This window comes from Echinops telfairi, unplaced genomic scaffold, assembly GCF_000313985.2.
Source record: "Echinops telfairi isolate 266 unplaced genomic scaffold, ASM31398v2 ScPeMD7_2291;HRSCAF=2852, whole genome shotgun sequence".
Classification (NCBI taxonomy): domain Eukaryota; kingdom Metazoa; phylum Chordata; class Mammalia; order Afrosoricida; family Tenrecidae; genus Echinops; species Echinops telfairi.
The window spans coordinates 9,940,118-9,956,242 of NW_022106189.1; the positions used below are offsets into that span (position 1 = coordinate 9,940,118).

General features: G+C 39.9%; 1 protein-coding gene across 1 annotated transcript in view; it reads right to left on the bottom strand.

Moving 5' to 3' along the window:
- N4BP1 (NEDD4 binding protein 1) overlaps positions 1–16,022 on the bottom strand; it is a 77,639-nt gene extending 61,617 nt beyond the window's left edge. The window contains exon 1 of the mRNA XM_004704687.2: positions 15,968–16,022. The gene's annotated coding sequence lies outside the window, so the exon portion shown is untranslated. The remainder of the gene's footprint in view (positions 1–15,967) is intronic.
- Positions 16,023–16,125: the final 103 nt, after the last annotated feature.

The window sequence follows — 16,125 nt, forward strand, 5'->3', positions numbered from 1 at the left end:
GAGATGATAAATTCAGGCTATGGTATAGCACTGATAAAACACAGAAGTACCCTCTAGTTCTTTAATATTTCCTCTCCTTACTATTATGGTCTTTGTTTTACCTCATTAATCTTGTTACACCTTTGTATGATTATTTATATAATTTAGATAGTTCGATGCATGAAAGCCAAGAATGGTAAGGGGAGGATATGGGATGAGAGAGAGGAGTGGAGGTGGGTTGGGGGAGCTGATAGCAAGATGATTGTAGAACCCCAACTGGACGGGAGCGAATAACAGAATTGTAGGTGAATGGATATATAGGATGGGGTAAGATATGGCAAAACAAACAAACAAAGAAAACCCTGATAACAACAATATATAATAAGAGTAATAAAAGTTCTTGGAGGTAGAGTGGGCAAGGGAGGGGATAAAGGGAAACTGATATCAGAGTTCAAAAGGAAAGAATAGGTTTGGAAACTGGAGTAGCAATTGTACAATGATGCTTGATCTAATTGAACCATGGAATGTTATATCTGTAGGAGCTCCCAATAAATGAGCAATTGAAGGAAGAAAGAAGCAGAAGCAGAAGAAAATAATAATACCATGGCTTGGGCCAGGTGCCTTTAGTACTCAAAGTAACATCCCTGGCTTTTCAACACTTTAAAGAGGTCTTGGTGCAGCAGGATTACCCAATGCAATGTACTGTTTGATCTCTTGACTGCTGCTTCCAGGAGTACTGATTGTTGATCCAAGCAAAATGAAATCCTTGGTAACTTCTATCTTTTCTCCGTTTACCGTGTCACCTACCAACCCGATTGTGAGGACTTTTGTTCATTGATGTGTAACCCACACTGAAGAATGCAATCCTTGACCGTCATCAACAAGTGCTTCAAGTTCTCACTTTCAGCAAGCAAGGTGATAAGTCTTCCTCCAGTCCTGATACATTCTGGGTGCAAGTATCTCTTACTTGTTCCACGAGAAATCTCTTATTTCTTCCCTGGTTTTTTGAATGTTATTGGGGGGGGGGGGGTGTCTTTTCTTTTTCACTCATTATTTACATTTTTGTCTTTATTTTATCCTTACCATCTTATTTTGTTTTTGTTTTTTATTGTTTCTGTTGGGTTTCCCAGTTTGTGAAGCACAGGAGGAGTGGATGCATAGTGATAATAACTGACACAAGGGTTTATAGGCAATGTAGGGTTGGAGGGTTGGGGTGAAAGGTGATTTCAGGAATAAACAATGAAGGTGGGTGGGGGAGGAAGTTCTAGAACTGATTGTGATTGCACAACTCATTTTAAACCTAAACTAACAATGGGGGCAAGGATGTTCTAAAATCAATGTGGTAATGACTGTACAATTCTTCGTGATATGACTGAACTATTCAATTGTATGAATGTAAATGTGCAAATAAAACTGTTTGGAAAAAAATATATATGTCACTTTGGTCAAGTAGTTGTCTTCCAAATATCTTGGTATAGATCAGTAGGTGCTTCCATTGCTTCATCAGCTTGCTGAAACATCTCAATTGGTACTCATCAATTCCCAAAGCCTTGTTTTTTGCTAATGCCTTCAGTGCAACTTGGATTTCTTCCTTCAGTTCTTGATTATATGCTACCTCTTGAAATTATCAGGCCTAAATGTCAATTGGACCCCACTGATAAACTCTAAACACAATCAGTAAATGTATAACAAATCCATGTTTAAACAGGGATTAGGAGGTTTGGGAATACAGGTTGATAACCAGCCCAGTATCAATGATGTGGATAACACTATTTCAGAGAGTAGTCAAAATTATTTTAAAACAAAAAGTGAGGCAGTTGACATTATCAAATATTTTTAAATAAAGCAAAAAATGGTGTTTTGGGTCAACCTAATGGCTAATTAAATTGACAGAAATGATAATCTCAAGATATGATTTCATTGCTCTTGATGAGATCTAAAGAGCTCAAAATGAGAAGCACTTGATGTAAGTAAAATTAGCTTAACACTGAGCCTTAACTCTATTTTAAAGTCTTGATAAGAGTCTAGAATTCATGTAGAATTTTAAAGCTGCTTTTCTAATTGCAGGTCCTTTAACCTCTAAACCAGTGGTTCTCAACCTTCCTAAATGCCGTGATCCTTTAATACAGCTCCTCATGTTGTGGTGACCCCCCAACCATAAAATTATTTGTTGCTACTTCATAACTGTAATTTTGCTATTGTTATGAATCAGGTGACCCCTGTGAAAGGGTTGTTCGACCCCCAAAGGGGACGCAATCCACAGGTTCAGTGAGAACTGCTGCTCTAAATTTATCTAACTACTGTATATATATCCTAAAAGAGAGATTCTTTCTCTGGGACATCTGGCAGGTGCAGGTTATCAGAATCTATTCCCAGAGGATCTTTCTATTATGGTCAAAAAGAGCATAAACTCTTTTTGTTATGCATTGCATTATCAATAACTGTTTACTTAAATAATGGAGCCTCCTAAGCAGGCAAGATTGAGAAAACAATTCTTCATAGCAGGTTACCTGAAAAACCTAGCCTGCCCCATTCTGTGGCCATCCCACAACACAATGCAGAGCACATCTACTTACAATTATGTACTTAACCTACTGTGTAGCGCACATATACATTATCCACCTATCCTTGTTAAATCCCCACTTTCAGATGCCTTCTTTCTGACTCCCTTAATTGTCTTTTAGCGAATTGTGATTTTCTGGCTTTTAGATCCTGATCTGTTACAAAATGTTACTTTTCCTCATTGTCAAGCTTAAGCTTAAACTTGTGAATTTGGACATCTTCCCCAAACAGACCATTTGTGAATATGTATGTCTTCCCTAATCAAACAATCTCCATCCCTTAATAAATCTGTTATTTTACTTTAAGTAGATTCTGTGATGTAGCTCTACCATACTGTAAATCAAATAGTCTGAAACCATTGTATTCCAACATTCTTGCTTTTAGTGCTAATACTCAAATCCTCAAAGGCTGTTAGAACCATTTTTACAAATCCTCCTGTTCATTCATGGGTTACTTACTTGAAGACCATGTTTAAAACTACGGTTACTGTCAGTGAGATGCCCAAGTGGAACTACTGAGCTGCGCAGTAAAGTAACGCATATACTTGAGCATAAGCCAAGCTTCAGCACATTTTTAATGCAGTTTCTGTGGTAAAATTAGGTGCCTCAGCTGACAATCAGGTCAGCTCCCATGTTGCTGAAGCCCAGGCATGTCTCATTGTGGACCCCAGGGTGGTTCTCAAAAGGCACTATTTCTTAGGGGTTTCCCCCCCCTAATTTTGTGATTTTTCCACACTGGCCCAGAGACCAGTGGATAGGGACCACTAAGTCTTTGTATACATGTACCTTTGTAAACATTAATCTGCTCTGTGCATGGCTGATGATGTGCCCCTATGATTAGGCATACAATTCTATACTGTGACCATTTAATGATCCGTGGGGTCGACAGCAAGGATCTGCTTTCTGTTCAATAAAGTCTGTTTCAGAGAGGACTGGAGGACTGGCCCCACCACAAGACACAATGTCCCCTCACTGACCCAACAACGCTACAGGGACAGCACTGGAGACACAGTGCAGATGTGTGCCTGGTTTGCCACACACACAGCAGGGCAAAACAGGAAGGTTGTGCAACAGGGCACCAAGGGGAGAAAAGTAAGGAATTCCCCAAGGAATCTTGAAAATAGAATTTTCGACTCTGGGGGCAGGACTTGACACCTCATCAGACCTAACTGGAAAACATTCATAAGGGTCAGCAGACAGACCTGGAACTATTGGGAGAGGAGGGGGAGGGGAAGAGGAGTGGGGAGCCAACAAACTCTGGGAGACGGAACAATAAGGGACCTAGAATCAATGGTGAGGAGGGTGTAGAGTACCTGGTGGGATTTGATCAAAAGGGGGATCATGCTAGTGTGGCAAGTAAAAGGTGAAAGGAAAAAGAGGAAATAACTAGGAGGCAAAAGCTATTTATAGTGGTATGGGCATATATATATAAAAATATGATATGGATATATGCCAATATACATATATATGTATGTTAAGTATTAAGGTAGCAGACAGATTTTGGGCCTCTACTCAAGTACTCCCTCAACACAAGAACACTTTGTTCTAATAACCTGGCGTCCCATGATGCTCACCTTCCTGATATGATCGCTGAAGACAAAATGGGTGCATAAGCAAATGTGGTGAAGAAAGCTGATGGTGCCAAGCTATCAGAATATATAGCGTCCAGGATCTTAAAGGCTTGAAGTTAAACAGGCATCCATCTATCAGAGAAGCAACAAGCCCACATGGAAGAAGTACACCAGCCTGTGAAATCATGAAATGTTGCTAGGATGGGTAACAGGTATCATAAGATTCAAAACAAACAAACATATTTTGTTTTTAAAGAGGGGGGTGGGGACAGATACCCAAAGCCCATCTGTCAACAAGGGGAAATACAGAGGAGTCACAGGAAAAGGCTGAGTCTGGTTCCTCCAGGCTTCCTCATCCCCCACTATCATGTCCCCAGTACTACCTTTCACTGCAGGCTAGGCAGGCGCATGTGCACAGGTACAGCTAAGAGATAAGAGAAAAGGTAGCTACATAATCTGGTGTCAATTTGAGGATTGGGGTGAAGGGGTGGAGTCTAGTCTGTCAATCGTTTTATAGCCAATGAGGCCTCTGTGTGGGCATGGCCTTCTCCTGAGAATTCTGGGAACTCTGGTATTTCCTGCTTGGAGGCAGGAGACAGACGCTTGGCTAACTCCTGGGAGGCATTGCAGCCAAAAAGATACATGGAACTACGCTAGTGCCCTGAGCTGGAGAAGCCACATGGACCTACCCTGATGCAACCAGACCTCTGGAGCCAGAGACGTCATGTAAAGACCCCTGCCAGCACTGAGATGCTTACACTACCACTGGATCCAAAGACTTTCTACCCATTGGCCTGTGATCGTCCTGCATTCGGCATCACTGCATATGTTTTGGGAGTCTGAAAAGGGCTTTATAGATTGGTATTGGACTTATAGGCTTGGACTGACCTGGATTGAGATGCTTTCTTAATGTACAACTTTTACACTTTATATAAAACTCTTTTAATACATATATGCATGTTTATGAATTTGTTCTAGTCTACCTAGACTGACATAAGCCCATACACAGAATCCAGGAACAAGAATTAGAGTAGGGGAAGGGGGGAGGGGGGGGCAGGGAGGAAGGGAGAACCAATCATGATGATTGATACATAACCACACACACACACACCCATCCAGGGGGAAAGGCAACAGAAACCGTGGGGGAAGGGAGACAGTGGTCAGTGTAAGATATGAAAATACTAATAATTCTTTAAAATAAGAAAATACTAATAATTTATAATTTATCAAGGGGTCAAGAGGGTTGGGGTGGGGAGGGAGGGAAAAGTGGGGGACTGATATCAAGAGCTCAACTGAAAGTAAATTTCTAAAATTCTAAATGATGGCAACATATGTTTAAATAAGCTTGATACAACTGATGTATGGGTTGTTATAAGAGCTGTAAGAGCCCCCAATAAAATGATCTTTTAATAAAAAAATAATAAAAAGAAGGTGCATGGTACCTAGCAGTAAAAAAAAACAAACCAAAGCATCTGGGGCCTTAAAGGCTTGAAGTTAAGCAAGCAGCCATCTAGCAGGGAAGCAACAAAGCTCACATGCAAGAAGCACACCAACCTGTGTGATCACAAGGTGTTGATGGGATTAGGTATCACAAGACCCAAAATTAACAATTAAACCAATGTGAACGAAGGGGGTTGGAGTGGAGACCCAAAGCCCACCTGTAGACAATTGGACATGCCCTCAGAGAAGGGCCACAAGAAAAGGATGATTCAGGCAGGGTGCAGGATAGATATCTTATGCTTTTAAGGGGGAAAAAATCACAAAACAGAAACTGGCATGTCAGAAACATGTTTACATACTACTCATCCACGGTCAGAGGATCTATTCTAACTCACAGAGACCATGTATAGTTTGAGACTGTAATGTAAATCTTTATGGGAGTAGTCTTATCTCTCTCTCCCTGAGAGCTAGTTTGAACTGCCAATTTTGTGGTTAGCACAACACCTAACCAACAGCACCACCACGGGCCTTTCTTTCTTTTTCTTTTTTAAATGAGCATCTAAATTAATGCAATTAAAAATAACCCTTAGACAAGTCAGTTTGATTTAATTTTATAGATGTTACCCTGGTTTTTCAGTATAGAAAATGAATTCATATTTTTTAACTTTAAAGTTTTTGTTCCCCTCATGAAGACTAACATAAACTTCTTATGCTTGATTTACTGATTGGATAATCTTGTCATTACTTAAACATGTTTATTTATGAAAATTTTAAAATTATATATTCCAGGAAATTTAATGACACACTGATCAATTTTTGGTATCAGAAATTATATGCTGCCCAACAATTGTCACCTTAAGCATAAATGTCCAGATTCTTACAGGATTTAACACTTAAGACTGATTGGTATAGTACTAAATCAAGTTTATCACGGATACATCAGAGATATTGCTACTTTCTAAGTAGCATAGATACCAAGTATAGTTTTAATACACAGACACATATACATTTAAAAAAAATACAATCACAATGCCATTATCGCACCAATGGAATGAACAATAGTTTCTTAATATCACTTACCCAAGTCGGCTTACGAGTTTTTGGTCTACTGTTACCATTTCTGTTCTCATTAGGAACTACAGTACGGCCATGGATTGCGTTTGATGGATGTTCTTAAACTTCTCTAATTTCTTTCTTCTACATTTTGTTTTTAAAAATCCCCAATATAAAAATGTTTAAAGAATTCTACAATGAACAAATACACCTTCTTGGTAGGTTCAATATAATTGTTATACCATAAAAATCACCATTTTTTTCTTCTCCATGGCTCTTTTCAGTTTATTGCACAAAGGAGTTACACTAGTCCAAGTTAAAAATGGACCCCAAATGGTTATATCATACAAGCTGTGAAGTTTTAAACTTGTGAAAAGGGACAAATAATTTTTCTACTTATTGCAAGCAAATCCTCACTTAAGCCTCTGTGAACCACAAAGCACCTAGAACTCAAATACTGGCCATCCTTAGTCCAATCTCAAAAGGAACTGGCCGATGTGCTTGTGCTGGCCACCCTGGAGCTGAATCACTTCATATTCTGCATGCTCAATCACAGTACTATTTCAGGAAAATTTCTTCTTTAGCACCTTCACTAGTTTGTTTTTGTTTTTTTATCATAATCATCAATGATCCCTTAGTGGTAAGGGTCTTCCTGCCATTTTTCTGTTGAATTATATGGATATTGAATTATATGGATATAATCTTCAGTCCCAGCAGGAAGCAGGTCATTACCCTTTACTGTATCAGTAAAGAGGTGGAAAGAGTGGAGATTCTGGATAGGTGACATACGATTTGATTCCTTTTCCTCAGTGGAAAAGGCCTGTGGAAAGTGGTGGCGGCAGGAGAAGGCAGGCAAGGGGTACAGAGCAAAGCGAGGGAGCTGGAGGGGGAGGCTGCTGAGTCCTGGGCAGAGGCTCAGTGACTGGGCAAAAATCACTATCTTACAGTAGGCAGTTTAGTGACTTTTAACATTACAATTATCATTGTGCTCCACTAACTTCACCACAGCTATCTGTCCAACTTTCTAATCACCTATCAATTCATTCTTTTGGGGAGAATGCATTTCAAAGTATTAAGTTGCCTATTCCACCCCTAAACACTTAATCTTATGTGCTGGGCTGCCAACTGCAGTGTCAGCAATTCAAACCCACCCGCTACTGTCTGGGAGAAAGATGAGGCTGTCTCCCCGGGTAAATTAACAGTCTCAGAAACATAAAAGGGGCAATTCTATTCTGTCTTACAAGAATTGGAATCAACTCAATGGCAGGGGGTAGGAAATAATGAATATGCAAATCACTAACCTGAGCTCAGTATTTGTTTACATACAGAAATACATATTTTATTGAGGTATAACTTACATACGATAAATGACATCTATTTCAAAGGTGTAAGAAAATTTCTATTTTAAAATGTCATTGTTCCACAAACCTTTTGAAGCCCCCATGCTTAGTTCAATGAGTTTTGATGGAAATACACATCCTTGTAATCATCAGGTGATAAGACGTTATTTTCTCCTTGTGTCTTTAACTTCTAATTTTTGAGTGAGTTTTACAAATACACACACATATTAAGATGTAGCATTACCACTACTCAGTCTCCGCATCTTCATTCCATCCTACCCTTCCAAATGACCAGTCTTCTGATCACCCACCACCCCCATCACAATTCCAGTAGTTCTGCCTTGTCTGGAGCGGCACATGAATAAGATCATACATCATATATTGTTTTGTGTAAGGCTTCTTTCACTCAGATTTGGTCTTTCCTGTAAAGCATCTCAATAGCACAAAATTTGCATCAGTGTCCACTTATTTCATTCCAGACAACAGAAATGAAGTTTGCAAATACATTTGAGAACGGGTTTGAAAAGAACTAGAATCAATAAAAAGGACAAATATTTTGGTTGGCATGTTATTTATTAACTTTTTAATTGTGATTTTTGGAAGAATTTACAGAGTAAATCAGTTTTCCATTCAACAATTTTCTTCCAATTTCTTTGCTATGTTTACAGCTCCTATTCATTCATTCTTTCCTATCCCTTCCCCACCTCTCAGCTTTATCCCTGAGTAATCACATATTGCTTTTTTTGTATGCCTGACTGTTGTAAGCAATGCACACCTCCCCGGTAGTACTGTTCACCCTATTAACTCATTTATTGTTTGGCTGAAAGTTAAGCCATGGTCGTGAGTTCGGTTCCAGGCCTAAGTTCTTTCTCAAAGTTAGGTCGTCATTAGTTTTGTTTGTCTAGAAAACCCAGCGCAAAGCAATTTGCAGCTTATCTTTCTCTACATTTGGGTAGTACACCACTCTGCGTTTTTATACCTGAACTATTCTTTTTTTTCAGAGGTTTCTCACCAATAACAAATAGTTGATCTTTCAGTATCTAGAATGCCAAAATTAATTAACTTGCTTAGGGTACTTTGCATTTCTTAAATACTTGAACACTAGTGACAACTAAAAGGGGAAGCTACTCTTCCTTGAAGAAGCTGTTGGCAAAGTTGGTTACACACCGAGCTGCTAACCACAAGGTCAGCAGTTCCAACCCACTAGTTGCTCCACAGGAGAAAGATGAAACTGCCCAATAGACAGAGCACTCCACCCAACAACAGGACAACATGAATACTTTTCAGTGCACATGAAACAGTATCCAAAATAGACCATGTTAAGCCCCAAAGAAAACCTCCATAAAACTTAAGACATCAGTTTACAGCATCTATTTTTTAAAAAATAGAATAAAAAGTTTAAGTTTATTAGCACTTAATCCACATACCATACAATTCAATAGCTCAGTCATATCAAGAAGAGTTGGACAATTATCACATCAATTCTAGAACATTTTATTCTGCCTTGAATACAATTTTTTAAAGTTCCTCCACTATTGGAGAATTTTAAAATATTATAAAAAAATTATAGCTAATGTCTCCATCCATAAAACCCTATGGGCATTTTGGATTATCCCTTAATACTTATTTGCAGAAATATAATCACTGGGCCTAAATATTTGGATACTTTTTAGGCTCCTGATATATCTTAGTTATGATCCCTTATTTAGATTAGTAGAAGTAATTTTATAGCATCTTCTCAGAAGACTTGAACTATAAAATTAGAAATCAACCAGAAGATTAAGAGGGACAAAAAAAAAAATCAAATCAGGGAAACTGAATTACATCCTGCCAAAAAACTACTGGGCAACAAAGAAAATTAAGAAAAATCCCTTGAATCAATTAAGAATGAAAACACAAAATCCCAAAACCTTGCAAAGTTAGGACAACAGTGCTCAAAGAGCAATTTATAGCAAAAACATACACACTGAGAAAGATCAAAATCAGTTTTAACTCAGTCTGTCTCTAACACTTAGAAAAAAACAAGGAAGCTGTGCACCTTTAGGCAGGGCACAAGTTGGGTTAAAAACCAACCATACCAAAACAAAACAGAAAAACCATCTGGCTATTGAAAATGCATCTAAAATCCTCATCAAAGGGAGGGAAATCTCAATATAGAAATTTCAAATTCTCATGAACCCTAGGGTTTTCTGGATCTATGTAGGGAGGATGAGCCCCTGAAACTATGATCTTTAACCCTTAAACCAAAACTATCTCAAGTCTTAACACTTAACTCAAGTACTGAACAAAAATTTCACTTAACTAATAAAAGGGAAAAAAGTCTGCCTTGCGCATTATGCTCTTTTAAAAATTGCCTAAATGGGATCAAACTGACAACAGCCACTGGGAAAACTAGATAAGATCCTTATGGGGCAGTGAGTTTATATTAAAAATTATTTGAGAATAATTGTAAAGCTTGAAAAAAATATAACCAGTGTCACTAAATTTTACACGCACAAATGTTTTGCTGTGTATATTCAATAAAATAAAATTCAAAGAAAAAATCACTCTCCAACATTTTTTTTCGAGATTAAATGTCCTACCTTATTGCTATGTCCCATATATACATGGAAGTGCAATCAATAATCTTGAAAGACACCAAAAGGGATACTATTAGCAAAACATTCAAAACTCAAGTCTTTTTAATGTCATATTAGAAAACTAACAGATCTACCTAAGGGTTATTTAATGCTCCAGGGCAGTGTTGTCTAACAAAACTATCTCCAACAATAGGCATGCTCTATCTATATCTACACTGTCCAAATGTATAGCCACTAGATACATGTACTCTGGTCATGTGGTCAAGAGCATAAGTCCCTGGAGTAGGACATCATGCTTGGTAAAGTAGACGGGCAGCAAAATGACTCTCAAGATAGACTGCAGCTTAAACACAGCATAAGCACAGGACTGGGAGGTGTTTTGTTCCGTTGTGCACAAGATCGCTGAGGCAAAAACCACTGGCCTGCATCTAACAAGACAACTGATCTGCAATTTAAAGGCAATTGAAGGACTGAACATTTAATGGAATCTTAACTTAGTCACATATGGTAGTGGCTACCATATCAGTGCAAACCAACTCCTGAACTATTTCTGTACAGCCTTTGCGCTAAGAATCATGGGTACAATTTTTAAAACGTTATGAAAAAGAAGACTATGAGAAAGAGACACTCTATGGCCTTCAAAGCCTAAAATATTTATTATTTGGCCTTTACAGATGGTTAGCTGAGGGATGCAGTACTTTTTGGTTGATGTCCTATATGGTTCAAAGCTTCTTTCTGGTATAAAAGAAGGTTCTGCTTTCATTACCCTGCAGCACAATAACCTTATCCCAAGGTTCATCGTTCAGTACTTCTCAAATACGCATTTCCCCAATGTTCCTTAAACCAGTTTTCCCAACCCATTGATCACATAAATGAGTTAATATTTGACTTTACTTACTTTATATGTGATGTGGCAGATTTGCATGTTATCTACCAAAATCTATTTCCTGCTTCTTCAATAACAGAATCACAATTTTGTTCAGGGCAGCCATGTGCCTCATTAGAATTTAACAGTTCCTAGCTCCCTTTGCTCCTAGTAGTGGCCATATGACATGGTTCCAGTCAACATGTGGTAAGCCAGTATATGCTGGGGTTTTCTGGAAAAGCGTTATTTCCTCTGTCTTCCTACTTGAAACAGGGACCTTATGACTGGGACTACAGCACCATACTGTAACCATGAGAGAAAGGCCAAGAAAACGACAACGCCTTCATTCTGACAGCTCCCAACCAATACTTAGTCTTGGACTGCTGCTTATCTTTCAAAACTCAAACTCATTGCCATCTAGTTGATGCTGAACTCATAGTAACCCTACAGACAGGCTAGAACTGCCCCTGTGAGTTTCTGAGACTAATTCTTTATGGGAGCAGAAAGTGTGTCTTTCTCCTGAATATCGGCTGATGGTTTTGAACCACTCACCAAGCAGTAAGCAACCCAATGAATAACCACATCAACACCAGGACTCCTGCTTATCTTTAGAACTCTTTAAAAAAATAAAGACAAATTAAGTTTCTATCACTGCAGCTAAATCCATTATCTAAGAGATAGAGATGTGCAATGCATGTTTTCTTACTTATAATTAAAAGTTCTGGTGATACTTAACAAAAGGTTAGTGGTTTTAGCCCAGCAAGCACTCCAGAGGAGAAAGTGTAAATCTATAAAGTCTTTACAACTTTGGAAACCCCATGGGGCAGTTCTACTCTGTTCTACAGGGTCAGAATCACTTTGACACCAATGGGTTAATATATATTATTTTTTAAATGCCAGGTTTAATAATAAAACATTGTAAAGAAATTATAGCCACAGATAAGAATTTCACAACTTACAACAAACTGAATTTGCAATGAACAACATAACTATCTGGGGGGTTTTTTTGTTGCTTGTTTTTTAAAATCCTATCAGTAATATGTACTACGTTTAATGTTGCAACAAATAATTTACTGGTGTTATCAATCTCACAAAAATTGGATTTATAGATATACAGATAATAAAAGAGTAATAATAAAAACTAAAATAAGGATTCAACATAACATCAGAACTGACTGCTGAGCGAGTCATAGAGTCATTGGACATGTGTGACTAGAGGACCATCTATAGCACTATAAAACATTCTACACTAAAAAAAAAAACATTCTGTACTATGCTTTCACGGTTGTCTCTTCTGCTTGACTATGGATTCCTTGAGAGCAAGGGTCAACAGTTAGTACACTTCCTGGCACAGAAGGTTTCCTTAAATCACAGGCGCATTATCATCTATTCCTGGTGATCAAATTAACAAACAAGTTGAACATAATTACCATGCTTCCTGCCAACAGTTCTTAAAATCTCTCCCTAGATTTCCTGTATCTATTCAGTTGCCAAATCTTGGGGCCAATATACCTCACCCACACTAACCTGGAACAATGTAATTCTATATCCCTTCCACTGTAAGACCCTCTCACCTCCAAATAGCCCTTTACATACAAACAAAAACCAAACCACTGCCATCAAATCAATGCCAAACAGTGACCCTATGAGACAGGGTAGAATTGCCCTCATGAGTTTCTGAGACAATAGAGCAGAAAGTCCAGTCTTCCTTCTGCAGAGTAGATGGTGACTGAACTTTTGACTGTGCTGTTAGCAGTCCAAAGCATAACCACTGTGCCTCCAGGGCTCCTTTACATGATTCCCCTTTCAAAATCTTCACTGACTTCCTACTAACAGGACCCAATGCACTGCCCTGGGAGTGGGGTCCCTCAAGCTTTACTCACAGGAGAATCATGTCACTTGTTAGTGTGTTATTTCATGTGTCTTCTGGGCCTACCGCTTCAAGTGTCACTTCCTCCAACAAATGTTCCTTTGGATTACAGTGTGCCTTTAAAAATTTAACAAGACTCTGGCAACTAACCACAAAAACAAGGCATTATTAAGGGTGGGGAAGAACACAGTTTGCATTCACTTACTAACTTAAAGATCACGGTTGAAACCAACTCTGCTTTGTCACTGAACCCATCCAGTTTTTGGGGGGGGGGGCACACACACCTGGGATTGGTTGATCTGCCAAAGATTACCATTTAGAATACCCAATGTAGTTCTACTTTTCTAAAGGAGGCTTAACTAAGTTTCACCATTCTCTCTGCTAGCATTTGCAAATAGAAATGGTTCGATTATCATTTTAAAGGTAGGGAAACATAGTAAACCACAGGGTGTGACCCAGAATGGTTGATCTGCTATACATAAATTTAAATTTTCCCTACTCTCAATCTTCCCTTCCTCAAGCTGCTGCCTACACATCTTAACTTAGTTTAAATCCGTGGTTCTCAACCTTCCTAATGCTACGACCCATTAATACAGTTCATCATGTTGTGGTGATGCCCAACCATAAAGTTATTATTATTTTTAATCATTTTATTAGGGGCTCAGACAACTCTTATCACAATCCATACACACATCAATTGTGTAAAGGGCATTTGTACATTCATTGCCCTCATCATTCTCAACCATAAAGTTATTTTTGTTGATACTTCATAACTAAGTTTGCTACTGTTATGAATCAGGCGACCCCTGTGAAAGGGGCATTCGACACCACCACCCCCCCAAAGGGGCTGGGACACACAGGTTGTGAACCGCTGCTTTAAATGTTGAATTACGTGGCTTACCTGTTCTTAAGTTTAAAAATCAAATTAATGGTCTCTCTTCCTCAAATAAATGTAAAACAAACCCAAAACTAATAAAGATTAAAAAAAAAAAAAGAGCCCTTAATTAGTGTGCCTTCAACTCTTACCCATGAGTCTGAGAAGGTGGGAGTGGGGGGTTGAAATGCTGGGTTTTAAGTAACCTGCATCACAGAGATAAGTGACACCTAGTACCTGGAGTATGCAATCAGCTTATGCTAACCTGTGTGGCAGGCCAGAGAACTGGAGTTAGGAAGGTCTGGCAAGAGGAGGAGGGCTACAAAGGAAATGCTTTCCATGCTTGGGGTAAGTACTGAGTAAAAGCAGAACTGGGAGCAGGCACAACACACAAGAACAGAGAGACTAGCTTAACCACTCCTCCACCATTTACAGCTGCAACAACCGAAAATTAGGGGAATGTGATAGCGTTGGATTATCAAGAGTTCTGAACATCAGGGGTGGAGTTTAGGATAGATGAGATAGGCAACAGGAGGTTTGGTTAGGTCCCAGAGCAGAATGACCTTTCCTGGAAAAATTAGTCAAACGTAGTTTGAAAGGAGGGTGAAATGCAAAAACACAATGAAAGGAGGGGCATATGCCAAGAATGAGGGTCTGGTCTTAATTACAGCAAAGGCAATGAACAGAAGTGAAATGCAGGTACAAAAGACTCAAAAAATAATAGGTCTTAGTCCTGTCAAACTGTTTAGACCTGAGGAGTGGAAAAAATTGGGTAACTGGGCAGAAAGGAAAGAGGGGCGTGCAACTATCTAAAGACAACAGCTTTCAGAAATGAAAAGCAAAGCAAACTTGACCCAGCATCCTATCTGAATTTAAAGCAAGTATCCCGGCTTTGTATTAAGAAAGTTGTGATCCACAGCTAATCAGATTCTTCAATGACATGGAAACTTAAGTAGGATGTAAACAAACCAAATCAGCTTCCTCAATTTGCCCCCTCGCATTCAGGGCAGAATGGCAGGCACGCCGGCCAGGCCCAGATGTGAATCCTGTTTCCTCCCTTCATCCAACTTGGAACGCTTTAAAGGAATTGGGTACCTGGGAGGAGAGGCGCGCTGTGTTGTTTGTTTTGGCTGTGTGGGGAAGGTGAGATACAGGAAGGTGAAGAATGTGTGTAAGTCTGCAATGCTGATTAAGAATAGGTGAGTCACCTCTTTAAAGAGTTTCAGTTTCCTCAGCTGTTTAAAAAAAAAGAGAGAGGAAGGTGGTGGGGATTTTAAAGGGCCGCATTCAATAACCCTTCTTAATTATCTGGCATTAACATTCTGTACACGTTGGTTGTCCAGGTGATTAATCTTGGGCGGTAATTTTAAACACTGGACATTCTGAGTATTTTACAGTTTGATTTTCTCCGTTTCTCAAAGGAGACGGCCATCCCACAAAGGTTCAGAACCCTTGTAGAGGAGTGAGAGCAGGAGAGAGGCCGAGAGGGTGGACCCGAAGGTCCTGAGGATGGAGAGGAGTGTGGCGGGTAGCTAACCACCGCGTCCTTCTGCCTCAACGGATCACCTAGTCTCATTTTGACAACGGCCCCGAAGCAAGTGCTTCCATCAGGGCCACTTTACAACTAGGGAAGCCGATTCCGCCCCCTGACTCCCCACCCCCGAGTTAAACCGCTAGTCCAAGGTCACATGGCTCCACAGACAGAACGTGGGTCCAGGGGCGCTGGGGGCTGCGCCCCGACCCACGGCACCCCGCTGCGTGCCCGCAGGGCGGGAGGAGCCCGCGGAGACGAGAGCGCAGCGCAGGCTGCAGGCGCAAGGGGCCGCCGCACTCACCTTGGCGCTGTACACCGCCTCCTGCGCCCCGCACAGCTGCAGCCAGATGCGTGCGGGCAGTGGCTCCTCGGCGCCCAGCGCGCCCAGCACGGCCAGGCTCACACCGAACAGGCCCTCGATGCGACCGCGGCTCCGCTCCAGCAGCGCCACTTTCTCGG